This window comes from Aulonocara sp. 'chitande type north' Nkhata Bay, linkage group LG22, assembly GCF_057382095.1.
Source record: "Aulonocara sp. 'chitande type north' Nkhata Bay isolate Kocher_YH1m ecotype deep benthic linkage group LG22, A_spYH_male_GT1.1, whole genome shotgun sequence".
In the NCBI taxonomy this organism is placed as follows: domain Eukaryota; kingdom Metazoa; phylum Chordata; class Actinopteri; order Cichliformes; family Cichlidae; genus Aulonocara; species Aulonocara sp. 'chitande type north' Nkhata Bay.
In genome coordinates, this window is record NC_141364.1 from 18,094,470 (window position 1) to 18,110,892 (window position 16,423).

At 41.1% G+C, this 16,423-nt stretch overlaps 1 protein-coding gene across 2 annotated transcripts in view; it reads right to left on the reverse strand.

Annotated features, from left to right (window-relative positions):
• The window catches only part of atxn1a (ataxin 1a), a 110,887-nt gene that overhangs the window by 30,258 nt on the left and 64,206 nt on the right, over nt 1-16,423 (reverse strand). The window lies entirely within an intron of this gene.

A 16,423-nucleotide genomic window follows, 5' to 3' on the forward strand; every position in this document is an offset into this window, starting at 1 on the left:
TTCCCTGCTGTTAGTCAGCGGCAGTATGTGTGTGTCTATGAATGTTTATGGGGTATATGTGGGATGCCAAACATCCTACTGACCTAGTTCTTATATGTCTGACAACAAGAAAAGAGGTGGGGAGGTGTGGGAGGGAAGTTTGTATGCAGCTGTCTTAGCTGTGGGAAAGTGTTTCATTGCAGCTCATAAGAAACCGAGATGGGATTACAGCATTTGGCTGGTTTTGTGATAGTAAAATATGTCATTCCATTCACACTTTTTAAGTTATGCATGATCACTCTGTGGGACGGAGAGAGGAAGAGAGAAAATAAATATCTGGTTAAAACTGATAGTGCGCAACAGAATCAGGCTTAAACATTTACACATGCGTTAAAGTGTCTGCACAAAGAAAGCAAGAGGGGTTCTGTGTATTACAGAGACTTGTAATGGGTTTATGTAAGGAGGAGAAAGAGGAAAAAATAGATGAGCACTGAGGCCATGGATTAGCAAACACTAACTGGCAAAGGAATTGATCACATGGTATAAAAAATACAAGGGAGAAAAGGGGGATGCAGGGAAGAAGCATTACACACAGAGAAAGAAAACCCAGCACCAGAGAGCCAAAAAATATGTTGAGAGACCAAAGAAAAAGTAGAGTACAGACAATCCAGAGGTGATGAAAAATAAAGACAGATGGAGAGAAAAGAGGGGACAGAGAGGTAAAGCAAGCAGGGAGGAAGAGGGAGACAACAGAGAGGCAGAGGAGAGAAACAGATGGTGGCAGAGAAGAGGCAGATAGAAACTCAATGGGATGACAACACTGGCATAGCCAGCGAGGCACAGCAGGGAGTATGAAAAGCTGAAAAATGTCAGCAGAAAGGGAGGAGGATGATAAGAAGTGAGGGCAAAGCAGGACAGACAGCGAGGGTTTTCATCTAACGCTGCACCAACTTTCAGGGAAAACAAAACAGACCTTCTCATCTTATCAACACAATTTATCAGCTTATAAGCTTCTCTTATTAAAAAACAAAAAACAAACCAACTAACTAACAATGCTTTATTTGCTCATTTCTCATATCTGTAAATTAGAATTATTGCGATAAAATAGACTTGTTACAATTCAAAAAAGCTAATCATATAACTGATATCTAAATCACCCTTCACATGATGCTCTAATTACTTCAGACTGTGCCTGTAATCTGAATCAGCTGTCTATTTAATCCTTCAACTACCTGGGGTCTCTTAAACAGAGACACCTGCTCCTTTCTCCTCACACACAAGCTGAGATAAATCTCTGTTCTAGATTGTGAAGGGTAAAAAAACAAAAGTAACATGATTTCTACAGCTTCATGAGCAGAACCAATACTGTCAGACCTTATTTATTAGTCATTATAAAATAAAGTACTTAATAATGTCTTTTTAATATCCACACACAGAAAATATAAGAAATCTACGGTGTAAGAGTTTTACCTCATTAACCTCCTAATCACGCTTATTGTAAGTGATTGTAAGAGTTGTTGCACTTGAATTGCTTTGCTCAATACGGCTTTTAAGGTGGAAGTACCGCAACAGCAGTCCATCTCCCTTAACAGTGCTTAATACATGTGGTCTAATCTTTTGACTGAATATTTTCTCTATTTCAAAGCAACATCTTGTTCATGGTAGTTTGATACTTTTGAATCCGCACATCTTCAGAATAATAACAAATACACCAGAAATGTCTGTCAGCTGAAAATTATTCAGCAAGTCCAGGTAGTAGATTCGTTCAAAGGCTTTAAGAAACGAAAAAAAAGAGCTTAATGGATATCTGAACTCTGAGTTCATTAATCAACAGTTTGTCTTGTTCTGACTTTGGTCTTTTACCAATAATGGGAGTAGAGCCTGTGCATCTTAATAGCTTTGTTAAAGTTGTTGTCCATGACTTAATCACGCGTGCAAAGTAATGAATTTAATAAGTCTGAATATGAGCAATAAGGAATAGGAGATCTCTCTGGCTGTTTGGGTTGGTACCATTTTACTATGAAACAGGAAATCTCTGTCTGTGAGTTTGTTTCTTTGACTGCCAACTCTTCCTAGACCGTAATGAGTTGAGCAGCCAAGCTTGGCACATAGGTACATCTTAGGCTCCTAGAGGCTCTTATCTACAGGGTGGGCCATTTATATGGATACACCGTAATAACATGGGAATGGTTGGTGATACTAAAGTCCTGTTTGTGGCACATTAGTATATGTGAGGGGGCAAACTCCTCCAGATGGGTGGTGACCATTTAGAAGCCATCTTGGATACAACTTTTGTTTTTCCAATAGGAAGAGGACCATGTGACACATCAAATTTATTGGTAATGTCACAAGAAAAACAATGGTGTGCTTGGTTTCAACGTAACTTTATTATTTCATGGGTTATTTACAAGTTTCTCTTTGTTCACAGCCATTGACATGTCAAAGAGGTTAACACGTGAGGAGCGGATCGAAATTGTGTTGATATCTGGTGAACGCAGTAACTGGGTCATTGCAGCAGATTTCAATGCAAGACACCCTACGAGTCCACCCATCTCCCATGCTACAGTCAGCAAACTGCTTGCTAAGTTTCGTGAAACTGGTTCAGTGTTGGATTTGCCAAAATGTGGACGCAAGAAAACTGTCACTAATGAAGAAACATCAGTGGCTGTCCTAGCTTCATTCAGCAAGAGCCCACAGCGTAGCACTCGCCGCATGTCACTGGAGAGTAGCATTAGTCGAACATCCCTTCGGCGGATATTAGCTACTCACAAATGGCACCCTTACAAACTCCAGGATGACCCAGATCGGTGCACAGAATTTGCAGAATGGGCAAAACAAAAATTGGAACAGGACCCTCAGTTCACGCAGAAGATTTTGTTCAGTGATGAGGCAAACTTTTATGTGAATGGTGAAGTTAACAAACAAAACCACCGCTATTGGTCTGACACTAACCCAACAAAACAAAAGTGATGGTTTGGTGTGGTATATGGGGTACAACGATAGTGGGTCCATTCTTCATCAATGGAAACTTCAAGGCCACTGGATATTTGAAATTGCTACATGATGATGTGTTTCCCTCTTTATGCACTGAAGCTGGCACGTTCCCTGAGTTTTTCCAGCAAGATGGTGCACCACCACATTATGGGTGCCAGGTCCGAGCATTCCTAGATGAACAGTTTCCTGGAAAGTGGATTGGTCGTCGTGGGCCAGTTGAATGGCCCCCAAGGTCTCCCGATCTGACCCCCTTAGACTTTTATCTTTGGGGTCATCTGAAGGCAATTGTCTATGGTGTGAAGATACGAGATGTGCAGCACCTGAAACTACGGATACTGGATGCCTGTGCTGGCATTTCTCCTGCGGTGTTGCTATCAGTGTGTGAAGAGTGGGAGAAGAGGGTTGCATTGACAATCCAACACAATGGGCAGCACATTGAACACATTTTATAAGTGGTCAGAAACTTGTAAATAACTCATGAAAGAATAAAGTTACGTTGAAACCAAGCACACCATTGTTTTTCTTGTGACATTACCAATAAGTTTGATGTGTCACATGACCCTCTTCCTATTGGAAAAACAAAAGTTGTATCCAAGATGGCCGACTTCTAAATGGCCACCATGGTCACCACCCATCTGGAGGAGTTTGCCCCCTCACATATGCTAATGTGCCACAAACAGGACTTTAATATCACCAACCATTCCCATGTTATTACGGTGTATCCATATAAATGGCCCACCCTGTATATCAGACGTTATGATGTCATCATGTTGCCTAGCAACCATCCAAAAACAGGCTAAAATGACCTGTTTGGGGGATTTTTGGACTTATAAGACTTTATAAAAGCAACTTTTTTATTTCATGACTGTAACCTCTAATTAATATCCAAGAAAATTATTAGCAACAACCTGAAATGACCTTTTATTTTTGCCTTTAATTTCATGACAATAACATCTCATTTATATCCACAAAGGCTCAGTTGCACATAATATATTATATCATCATCATGTTGCCTAGCAACCACTTGCTAAAATGATCCTTTTTTTCCATTTATGCAGCTACAACACCTTATACAAGCATAGTACCATTTCAATTTCACTGCTCAAACAGGCTAACAATACAGGTGGGATGGGCATGAACTAGTAATAGCAATAAAAATGAATGTTTGGGATGAATCCAGAAGACTAAATAACTCACAAGCTCATTAAAATAAATAACAAAACTCTAATTTAACTTTAAATACACAAAATCTATCAGTAAAATACTGTAAATATAGTGTGACACAACTTTATCAGTCCTAATCTTGGTTTTGTTGTTCCATTTCATTTTTCATAAAGAGAAGAAAATCACATGAAATTTTAAATGAAATTGTGATAAATACGATATAATTATTTCTTACCCCACCCCTACCGAAGCTTTTTCCATACTCCACATTGTACGCTGTCTATTTTACACATATAAACACTGTATTAATCCATCACATCCATAAATTAGGGAGGCTAAATTAGTCAGGAGTGGTTCAGTTTAAACCACATTAAATAAATAGCTGATCTAATTCTAAACCGCAGTGGAGTAGCCAGCTCCTGTGTGTATTTATGAGAGGTTGTTTTATTGTGTGTACTGAAAATGAATGTGCCTTAAGGTTTTCCATTATATTGTACCAGAATTATACAGCATTAAATTTATTTGTCAAAAGTGACTTGCATTATGTGCATTCAACCTCCAAACCAACAAAGACCACATTCAGTGCTACTGTGCAAACGCTCATATGATCAAAATGCCTCCAGTATTCATCTATTTGCTGCTAATCTACCTCAGTCTCAACAACAGACCCTGTACAACAGCAGTCGGTGAAAGACGTTTTATGTATGCTGATTCACTTGTCTGACACTGTCATCAAGACAAACTTGTGATCATACAGTACAAAAGTTTGGTATATTGCCCAGAGCCTTTTCCCAGAGCAGCTACTTTAAGTGTTGGAGCCAGTAAACAAATGACCAAACACCAAAGCTGCAGTCTTTTGTGTGACTTTGCTGCTGTTCTGTGCCCTCACTTTGGGTAAGCGGGTTCACAATGATGCATGTAACAGTGCGTGGCTCTCTCTTTCAAAGGCGATGATATTCAACACGCCTAACAAATGTTCTCTGTGTGAATGTTTCGCTGTACTTGACTGCATGCTGGCGTGATTACGGCATGAATGCTTTTGTCCACTCAACCATCACTTCATCTGTTTAAGTGCTTGCATTTTTCGCCAAGTGTATCAAATAAAACATCCACCCACTTCTACCATGACTGCAGCCAAATCCTATGCCTACTGCACAAGTTTGGTCGAACATGTATGGTGCATTTTTTCCCTTTCCTTTCTTTTTTTGCTGTAGACTGTAGAAACCACAAATGCTGGGTTCAAGAGCCGAGCTCAACCAGACCTTAATTTAACAATGTTTTGCAGAATTGTGCAGAATGTTAGTAAATAGTAGATAAATTCAAGGTTAAAAAGCCTTCAAAGTCTAGATTTTTGCACTTTATCTTCCTGTAAATACTGAGGGATAGTAAGACCATTTCAAAGCCTCAAGAATCCAGTTTCTCTTTTCACTTACTTACCAATTACCTTTGCTGTAGTACAGCACACAATTCGTCATTATAAGTATGGCAGACGATCACAATCACAAGAACACATAGACGGAATACTTCAGGAGCTGACGTAGTGTCTGACAGCTGTTTGGTTGCTTGAGGCAGAAGAATGCAGTGTGTGTGTGTGTGTGTGTGTGTGTGTGTGTGTGTGTGTGTGTGTGTGTGTAGACTGAGTGACTGACCATCATTGTAATTTAAGGGAAATGCCTTCCTCAACCACAATCCTATTTCCCTAGACTCCAACAATCTTGTCATACCACAAGTGAAGAATCAGCCCTCTGCACGTTTAAGGTGCTGAGAACAGGAATGTTATCATAGGCGCACATGTGTTTGGAAAGAGCCGTGTCCTTCAGTAATCCTTTACTTAATGTTTGCCGTGTTACTGGAAGTGTGTACGTGGCAGCTGTGTTAGAATCTGTGCCAAAAACAAATCATTCCTGTTACAGGCCTGGACTATTTTTAGCATACAACCTTAAAATGTGTTTTTGAAAAGTAGGAAGATGAACAAATAACAATCACATGCACATGCGCACATGAAAAAATAAGAACAATCTCAGAGGAATGTCTAGTTCACCCAATAGCATTTCCTTCTTAGTCGTTTCAAAGCCTAAAGTAACAACAATGCCATTATAAGGCTGAGAGTATAGAACAGTTTAACTGATGGAGGTCATAGTTTTCAAACACACTGGTAAATGAGAATTGATCTCATGTAGGATATTTTTTGTGTGTGATTGTATTAAAAGAACAAAGAATCAATATGTAATTGAGTGCTAAGCTACAGTATGGATAAGAGTTGGAACACCAATACTGCTGCTGTGATCACAGGCCTAATTAACCTGACACAAATCCGTGCAAAACTCTGGAACCACCTCTCATTTCTTTATATGCATGTAAGGCCAAAACAGAGTTTGTACAATTACAACAAACGTGTAAGCCAATATTTGGTATGACCACCTTTATTCTTCAACACCTGAGCCTAAACTCTCTTGAACATGTTTCCTTGTAATTTCTTTCAGTAGTCGTCAGTATTTCACGAGGATTCTTGAAGGAGTTCTTCTTTGAAAGTTGGCTGCCTTTTGTTCAGTCCTCTGTCACTCAATAAGACTTGTTTCGCTGCTGTTTGTACTACACTTCTTGTGTATTTTGGCATACCTCACTCTTTTGTTGACATTCAACCTTCCAACCATTTCTGATGAGACCAGACAGAGTTACTGTGTCTGCTCTTTGCTGGATTTTTTTTCTATTTCTTGCTTGTAAAGCCACTTAACTCGTTGCTTTGAAAAAGGTTCGGTACAAGGACTGGACTGTAAACCAGAAAGCCTGGAGAACTATTGCTCAAGAACACTTGACCATATGAAAGCCTGGCTCCGTAGAACCAAAATATAAAGAAAAGACAGGTGACTCACGACCTTTGCGCAGCACTATATGTTAGTGTCACTGTCCAGTTAAAACTGCTTACCACCACATTTAGTGGTCAGTAATTACGCTGATAGATTAAGTACTATACAGTTCAGGAAAGTTCTGAAATATGTTAGCTAACACATTAAAACCCAATTAAATGCTCTGAAACGTGGGAACACGACAGCTGATGTTCAGTGTTCCGTGACAGTAAAATATCATATAAATAAACAAAATAGTGACTCGATCAATCAAAAGCCTTCACTGTAATTTAATAAGAGGAGCATTCCACACTTGCAAAAAAAGGCAAAATAGAACATCTTTTTAACAAGTTGGAAAATGTTGCTTCACGTTACTTAATCAGTCACAATCAGCTGGGGAAGGAACGAGGTTGCAATCATCACTTTGTACCACTAGCTGTCAATAAAATCTAGGAAAGCAACTAACTTAATATTTCCCCACTGATTAAGACCCTAATGCCAGATCAGTTGAGTGAAGGTTGACAGCCCTTCTACTTTTTGTTTTTACTTATCCCACACAAATTCACAGGCAGGGTATTGTCCTGCCTTAGCATTACTTTGTAAAACTACACTTGTGTGTTTGTCTCACACACACACACACACACACACACACACACACACACAGCCGTGGGATTGTCTTACCCCATTGTCTTTATTTAGGGCAAATGAATGCCTGTCCTTTCTCGCTCTGTGTGTGTGTGTGTGTGTGTGTGTGTGTGTGTGTGTAAGCTTCTGCGTTAAGAGGGCATGCTGAGAGAATAGGAAGCGTGCTTTCTTTGCCAACCCTCTCCTTGGCAGTAAAACAAGGACACACACACACATGCACGGACACGCACACACACACACACACACACAGCGTTGAGCATTTTTAATTGGCCCCTGATTTGCCAGTAAGTGTTCTTGCCACTTTCTTCACCTCACTGTGCTGGCCCCCTGCCTCAGAGCCTGGCAGAGGCACAACTGGACTTAGAAGATCTGTGCATTTGTCAGTGTAAGTATACATACATGTGTCATCCTCAAGAATAACACATGTCTTAAATTGGTTTCTTGGTCACGACAATGAGTTCAGTGTATCCAAATGGCCTCCATAGTCACCAGATCTGAATCCAAGAGAGCACCTTTAGGATTTGGTGGAACAGGAGATTCACACCATGGATGTGCAGCCAACTAATTTGTAGCATCTGTGTGATGTTCTCAAGTCAACCGAAATTGACCAAAATCTGAGGAATGTTTCCAGCACCTTGTTCAATCTGCGCCATTAAGAAATTAAGGCAGCTCTAACGGTAAAATGGGGTTCACACTGGTACTAGCAAAGTTTAGCCAGCCAAATTAGCCAGTGTATATTTCCAGGTTGAATCCATGCATGCAGTGTATACAATTAAATTAAATGTCTGATTCTATGTAACCACATGAGTGTGCTGCAGAGCATTTCAGAGAAAAGAAGAAACTAAACACACACATGCACATACACACACTCAGACAACCTTGACTTCAGTTGCAATTGAAAAGCATTTGTAATGGTCTGTCTGGGACTGTGTGTGCGTGCGCGCCCGCATGTGCGTGTGTGTGTCTGTGCGTGCATTTGTAATATACTTGATGTGTGCAAGATTTATGTACCTGATATCAGAAACAGATTGCATCCTCGCCTGCTATCTTTGCAAAGCAGTGACAAAAAACCTCATTCCTTTTGCACTCTGCACACACTGAGACAACCGCAGGCACACACATCTACCAGCAACTCAAGGTCAAAACAAAGAGGATGAGATAAGTGTGTGTTGAGTGGTCTATACGTGTGCACGTGTTTGTGTGAGTGTGATGACATCATTACTACAGCCGAGCACTCTATCGTTGATTGATGGAGAAAGGGTTGTTATGGTCGACTGCTGCGAGCTCAGTGCCCGCCAGCTAGGCAGCTGGACCTTACCACTCTGTGTGTCTGCGCGTGTGTGCGTGCATGTGTGTGTGTGTCATGCAGCTCGTGTAAAATGATAAATAGGAAGGATACATTAGCCATTTGTTGAAAAGGCAAGTTTGTAACGTAATTGCCTGCTGTCACAACAATTATTATTTATTAATAACTGAGTAAGCAATAGCAGTAATTGATAAAATGGAAACTATCCATAAATCCACATATCCATATATATAAGATGTAAAAATATAGGTACAGACACACACAAACACTACAGGACTGTTTTCAATCCTAATTTATGGACAATGAAGAACAGCAGATATCTGTGTCTATATTTTTATTGAAACATGCTCTGGAGCGGCTTCATTTACATAATTACAGAATTACATCTTTAGTCTGTTTTGTTAATTATATACTCATAATCTCATCAGATACAGTTTATTCTCTATGAACCTTTTCTAGGTAGCACTTGTAAGCAGATAGTCCATTCAACCTCACTCCCTGCCCTATCAGGTTATCAATCACACACACACACACACACACACACACACACACACACACACACACACACACACACACACACACACGTATGCATACACACATGTACTCATGCTACTCAGATGACCTCCCATTGAGAAGCAGAAGAAGGAGACACAATATTAGCATCACGTCACAAAAAAACCCAAAAACACACAAAACAATCGTGGCTCAACCATCTCTGATGTCGCCTGTGCAACCAGAGCTCTTCAGCAGACTTCAAACACCACGAGGAGCCTGAAAATCTTACAGGAATAATTAAAAACAAGCTCATAGGAGCAAATAAACAAAACCGCAATATTTTCAAGCTATGGGGGGGGGGGGACAGAAAGTGCCTCCAGAAAGTCCCCTCTATCACAGCTCTAAACATTAACTGTAGACACCTGTAAGCATCTGAGGACATTTGCATTATATCAGAGTGTAGAGGGTGTGATTTAAGATGAGCAACACTGTATTGCAACCAAGAGTGGCAAACTGTATATAAAGGATGGAAGTAGCAACTATGACATTGCCTACTGGTTTGTGAACTCCAGTTTTGAAGCTTGAGTTCTTGAGCATTTGTGACTGCTGACATCTTGCTCTGTTTGCAATGTTCTGCCATCAGCTAATATCACAAAAACACAGAAGAGGTCCAAGTGAGCAACTCAAATTAAAATAAGTGTAACCTTACAGACAACTCGTGGCTCGCAGCACCTACTTGTCTAAGCAGAATTATAATAATATGAATGGGTACAAAAACAATAAAAATCATATTCATCTATAGTAGTCAAATGAGGGAAATCTGCTTATTACTGGTGTCTATAAAAGCTCTTTTTGAAGTTACCCCAAGTGGCCAACTCGAGGAACTGCAGTTTTTAGCACTTCTATGTTGGCTTAATCCAGGGGTCTCCAACTCCAGTGTTCAAGTGCTACTGTCCTGGAGATTTTAGATGGATCCTTGTTCCAACACACTTAAATCAAATGTTGTTACCAGGCCTTTGCCAAATTTGATGGCATGGTGAAGAGGTAATTCAACCATTTGATTCAGCTGTGCCGGACAGTAGCTGTCGTTGATTGGAGTTGGAGACCTCTGGCTTAATCACAGCTGAACCCATACTGGCTGTATATACAAGCAAAACTGCAAAAAACATTACACATTCAGTTTGGTAGATTTCCATTTAGATTACAGTGAAAATCCTGTTTATTTTTCTTACCTCATGTCTTTGACTTAATGACTATTTATTGTGGCTAAATTATACATGTGAAGTGTGTTACACTGCACAATATATGTGTATGGTATGCCTCAGGTGCTCACTGAGTCAATCACCTGACTAGCAGAGTGCTCCTGCTGAGGTCACATGTTACAAAATGAAAAATTAAGCAGATTAGGGCAGCAGTGCGGACTCATCTGACCATCTCATAAAGAAAGGTCACAAGTTAATGTAAGAGTAATTCGCCTCTTATTGAATGAGAAATCATTCCCTATTTCTTTTCTTTCAAAAGAAATGCATCAGCCTAAATGCGCTGTGGATTAAGTTACTGCTTATGCGGTGGGTCACATTTTATCAATGAATGTTTAATAACGTGGACGGCAACCTAAACTCGATTTATGTCTGCAACTGAAGTAAAAACCGAGTCTCAAACGCACTGCACTGCTGCAGAATGAAAACAGAGCGTCTTTGACTGTGAAGCAGATAAAATAAAGACAGGAGGGGGAGAAAAAAAATGCTCCGACAGATAGGGGTGGGGTGATAACAGAGGGAGTGAATAGAAGACAGAGACGAAACACAAACGAAGAAATAAAGAAACCGAGTTGTGGCAGAATATGATAAAAGAACGAGGACCTCGTCTGAGTCTCTCTCTCTCTCCCGCCCTCTCACTCTCTTTTATTCTAAGATCTTCAAAGACTAATGCAGCACTCCTGAGAGACTGCTACCAATACTGGCGGGACACACACACACACACACACTCAGCTGGGAGACAAGCTCTGCACAAGCCTTCTCTGAACCAAAGTAATGATACACAGAAATATCAGACAGACAGATGAAGGGAAAGAAAAGTGGCTGAGTCAGGCAGAGAAGAACCTTTGACATAAAAGGAAAGAGGAAGAAATTAGATACACCGTCTTCAAGCGAACAACTGGAAGTCTAGGTATTTTTGCAAAAATCAGTTAACAATTTTGTCATATGTAAATTTAGCAAAGGAAAAAGCGAAACAGGTAAAGAGTTCCAAACTCAAACTGTGACAGAATTTCACCAAACGTAATGCAGTGTCACACAAAGCATGGGCTGTGTGTACTGTGTAGTAATATCCTCATGGGTCTCCAGTAAATGCCCCCTTTTCTCATTGTTTTTTAACACTGTTTTCTCATTAAACACCAGTGTGCACACCACAGCGTCTTTATGCCGAGTGCTTGACATCTTCACTAGCATTATTTTTTCACTTGTCAAATATTTTCTCTTATCTTTGACTGAAACGCGACAAAAAATAAAGACAACACAATGAAGACACATGCCTCCTCCTGCTCCTTCATTTTTGCCCTGGGAGAAAATTCTAATCTAGCATCGCTGTATTCCTTCTCGCAGCTTTGCACAGAAGATGAGTCTCGCAGCAGCAGCATAAAAATGTGCGCTGCTGTACACGTAAGGCTTTATCACTTATCTGCACGGCTGATAAAGTTGGACTCATTATTTGCCGTGGTTGTTAATGCGGCTGCTTGGTCTGGGGAAATAATATTCTTGCATGCCTTGTTAACTCTGTTTCTCTTCAGTCCTTCCACCCGCCCGCAATTTCTCTTTGTCTGGCTCTTTTTTTTTTCTCTTTCTTTTTCTTTTCACAAACCGCCTCCTTGTCTCTCATCCTCCCACCTCGCTTTATTTTTATTGTTGTCATTCGAAATCTGTCACTCGTCTCTCACGCTGGCTGTCGGCTCTACGCATCCTCTCCTTATTTGACCTACCCACTTTCGTCTATCTGCCATCGCCCACCATTCACAAGCCGCGCTTGCAAATTCCACAACGTAACATGTATGGCCTGTGAACACTTGTCAAAGGAGCACTTGAGGGATGTTTGACACAAATGACAAGGCCTTACCATTCACACTACGTAACGTACAGCATGTTGACGGTGACAATGCAGCGCACGCTTTAAGTAACTGAACAAATCACCTAAAGGAGCCAAAGATTTTCCCGCTGCACCCTCTGAGCTGTCACATATTTAAAACTTAACTAGGTTTTAACAGGACTTCAAGAAGGATTTTAATACATGTTGATGTTAGCACCTGCAAGGGCATAAAAGAATAAGCAAATAAAAAGAACTATTAAAAAGACACAAAATAAATCAATATAAACTAGACGGGAAAAACAGAGAAGGGCAATGAAGCCTGAAAAGCCGAGACAATAAAAAAGATAAATATGAGAACAAGCCAGAAAGCAGGCTGTTGCTTTGTTACTGTGGTCTAAGAACACAGAGTTAGTACCAGACTCACTACCGGCATTTAAAACTGAATGTAGCTGAACAAAGCCACGGTAATGAGTGTGTGTGTGTGTGTGTGTGTGTGTGTGTGTGGAGATGCTGTTTTTGAGTACTCTGTTATATTTACATTGGAGAATGTATGCACACAGGCGCACACACCGCTGTACATTCTCACTGACGCATTTGTATTTGGCCGCTCACACTTCCTGACACTGCTCGTGGGACTGTCACTTAACCTCCTTGATTTGGCAGTAAAGGTATGACGCTGCTCGACCATCAGCCCAGTCACACATCACATGTTCACAGGTGGCCGTGTGGTCTGGATGTGTTTCAGAGGTACTTGTTTTAATCAGAGACAACATAAAAAGTGAAACTAGCTACCAGGTCGGAGAAGTGAAGTAAACGTGGAGGTGCTTTAAACCTGCATTCTTTTTAATGGGCAGCAGGGGGCGATACTTGAGGCTGCGGGGAAACTTTTGGTCCTGACGAGCTTATGGGCACAGTCGTTCATTTCACTGATTAAACTATTCTGGAAATTGATCTTGTTATTTGCCATCTAACGAAAATGATACGATGCTTTTTACGAAGTGTTCTCTCCATGAATGCAAAAAAAGTGCTAATTAGCATGTTGCTATGTGTCTGCTAGAAAACGTGAGGACGTTATAAAATATCTTGTGTAATTCAGATTTAGTGGATATAGATGAAATGTAATTCTTATTAAATTAAAATGGCAGGATGCTTTCATGTGGTGTTATAATTGCAAAAAAGGCAAGTAACTTTTGACTGCTGGACGGTTTCCAGGCAACCTGATGGCATCATAATTAAACCTGCATTACCGAAATTTTGTGGATATAATTTTGATGTTATCGTCATGTAATAAAAAAGATACGATGCTTTTATAAGGCATTATATGTGCATGAAAGCCTAAAGTAGGTTATTTCAGCATGATGTTAGGTGATGACATGATGATAATGACAAGAACATTCAGGGGCTTAAGATGCACTGGTGTCCCAAGCTTGCTTGTTCAACTGATCTTGTGGGAGGAGCCAGTGGGCAAAGAAACAAACACATACAAACACAGACACAGACTATAATACATGAAATCTCTATCAACAGTAAGTGTCATAAAGGAGGATTACTCAGGGTATCCTCACGGGGCATGCTGCCCATTGCTTGTTACATTCAGTAAGAGTGATATCTAAAAGGCTAATCAAACCAATACTGACATAATTTTTTCTGCTATACTAAGTACATCATTGCTGCTCTGTGATTAGAAATAAAATAACCAAAATAATTTACATATATGATAGTAGTGAGTTTATTTACCCAACACAAATACCTTGTATTTATGCTGTGATATCCAGCTCTCTTTTACCTCTCCTGTCTCTCCTTTATCTCTCCAATTCACGATGCTATACGACGTTCGGTTAGCGACCATTAGTTGAAGACGACTTTACTAAACAAGGTTTTGTGAAATATGAGTGCAAAAGGAGTGCAACAGGTGTTTTTATTCACTTTACCATCCGGGTGTTCTCTATATGGCAGCGCCAGCGTGCATAATACCAGGACCCTGGAAATGAGGCAGCTAAATTCAGCTGTTCACTTGATACTCCATCTTTACACAAATGTAGAAAGGCGACCAGATATACATGTTCTCTCCATTTTCTCATTGTGTGTTACCTTTTTAAAGTAATACAAAAATATATTGCATAATGCTCCAGCACTGTCCTACAGTGGAAACAGATGCCTCTCATGCTAACTGATGGCTCTAAAAAAGGTGTGAATGTGAGCGTGAACTGTCTCGCAATGTTAGCACTGCGCTGTCAGCAGGAACCATCTCACAGTATATAAAAGAAGTCAAACCAAATGGTTCCCATGTATGCCTGACTGATACAAGCACTAACTAAATTTAAAGAGAGTGAAAGACTGACTCAAGAGGATAGCAGAGTGCTCTTACACAGTGGCCGATAATAAAACCACACATCCTTTTAAGATGCACTGTTTGCAACACTTGATCAGAGCACATTTACAGTCGTTATCCTATTAAAGCCCTACACATGAAAGGCTCTACTGTGAAATGCACAGATGTGTCCACCTGCAGCTCCTTCTTATATAAATATGTGATGCTATAAATAGTGTCCGTGTGTGTGTCCGTGTGAGAGGGACAGAGAGGATGATATCATTATCATGACTGGGCGCTGGCTGATGGCAGGTCATCATGGCTTCCTGCCACTCGCTCTTAGTTTATGGGCCTCTGAGAGTGTGAACACCACTGTGCATGAGTGGGTGCATTCTGTCCTCTTCGCTGGGACAGTGGGGATATTTTATTGAGTTCATAAACATAATGTACACCCACACAGGCTCACTCTATGTGAAATCCCCTCCTTTTATATGCAAAGATCTCTCAATTTGTTCACTTCTTTTGATCCATCTCCTCTCAATATCATACTACATACAAAATAACCAAATCCAGGGGGCGCTAGCGAGCCAGCAATGGAGTAGGACGTGTTTCTGAAGGCTCCCGCTAACAGAGTTTCAGAAATAGTTTTTTTTCAACCTACAAAGTCTCATTTTATGTCACAGGGGAAGCTAACAGTTTTATATACTATATTAAAGCTTCACTCGAGACAAAATGGCATTGAACCTAAGGAAATACAAGTACACCGGAGGAACTGCGGCTAGGCCCGGCGCATCCTCGGGCGAGAATACCAATGGTGGCCCAAGGGCGGCGCCCGGCTCAGCGACCACTGAGGAACGGGCTCAGCAGAGCGATGGGCGCTTTGTGGACACTGATGCCCTGAAATTAGAGCTTCTTCAATCCATTAAAGATGATATCAGCGTGGTGTTAAAAGAAGAACTCAGGAATGCACTGAAAGAAGATTTTGATAACATTAGGGCTGACGTGCAAGAAGTGAGAAATGAGATTGCTAACAATACGGCGGCAGCGCGCGCTGAAATGGATGGAGTTAAGGCCACGGTGAAAGAAGTAGAGGATGGGCTGTCAATGTGGAGCGATGAGGTGGTCACCTTGCAATCTACGGTGAAGACTTTGAGGAAGGAGCTATCTGACCTGAAAGATAAATGTGATGACATGGAAGGCAGGATGCGGAGATCCAATATCCGTATCATGGGGGTCCCGGAGGGCCCGGATTCGAGCTCCACCACGGCCGTATCCGCGCTACTACGTGAAGCGCTGGGTATGGATAAAGATGTTATTGTCGACCGCTCACACAGGAGTCTGGCCCCGAGAAGGCCGGGTGGTAACCCGCGGGCCATCATAGCCAAGCTTCATTACTACCAGGACTGTGTGGAAATTCTACGCCGTGCCAGGACCCAAGCTCCGCTGAGGTTCAATGGACAACCGATTGCAATATTCCCGGATTTTACGACCTCGGTGGCCCGAGCTCGGGCTGCTTTTACAGAAGTCCGGAAACTTCTCCGTGAGCAGGAAGGTATCCGTTTTGGGATCAGGTTCCCAGCGCGACTTTGTATCACGCACAAC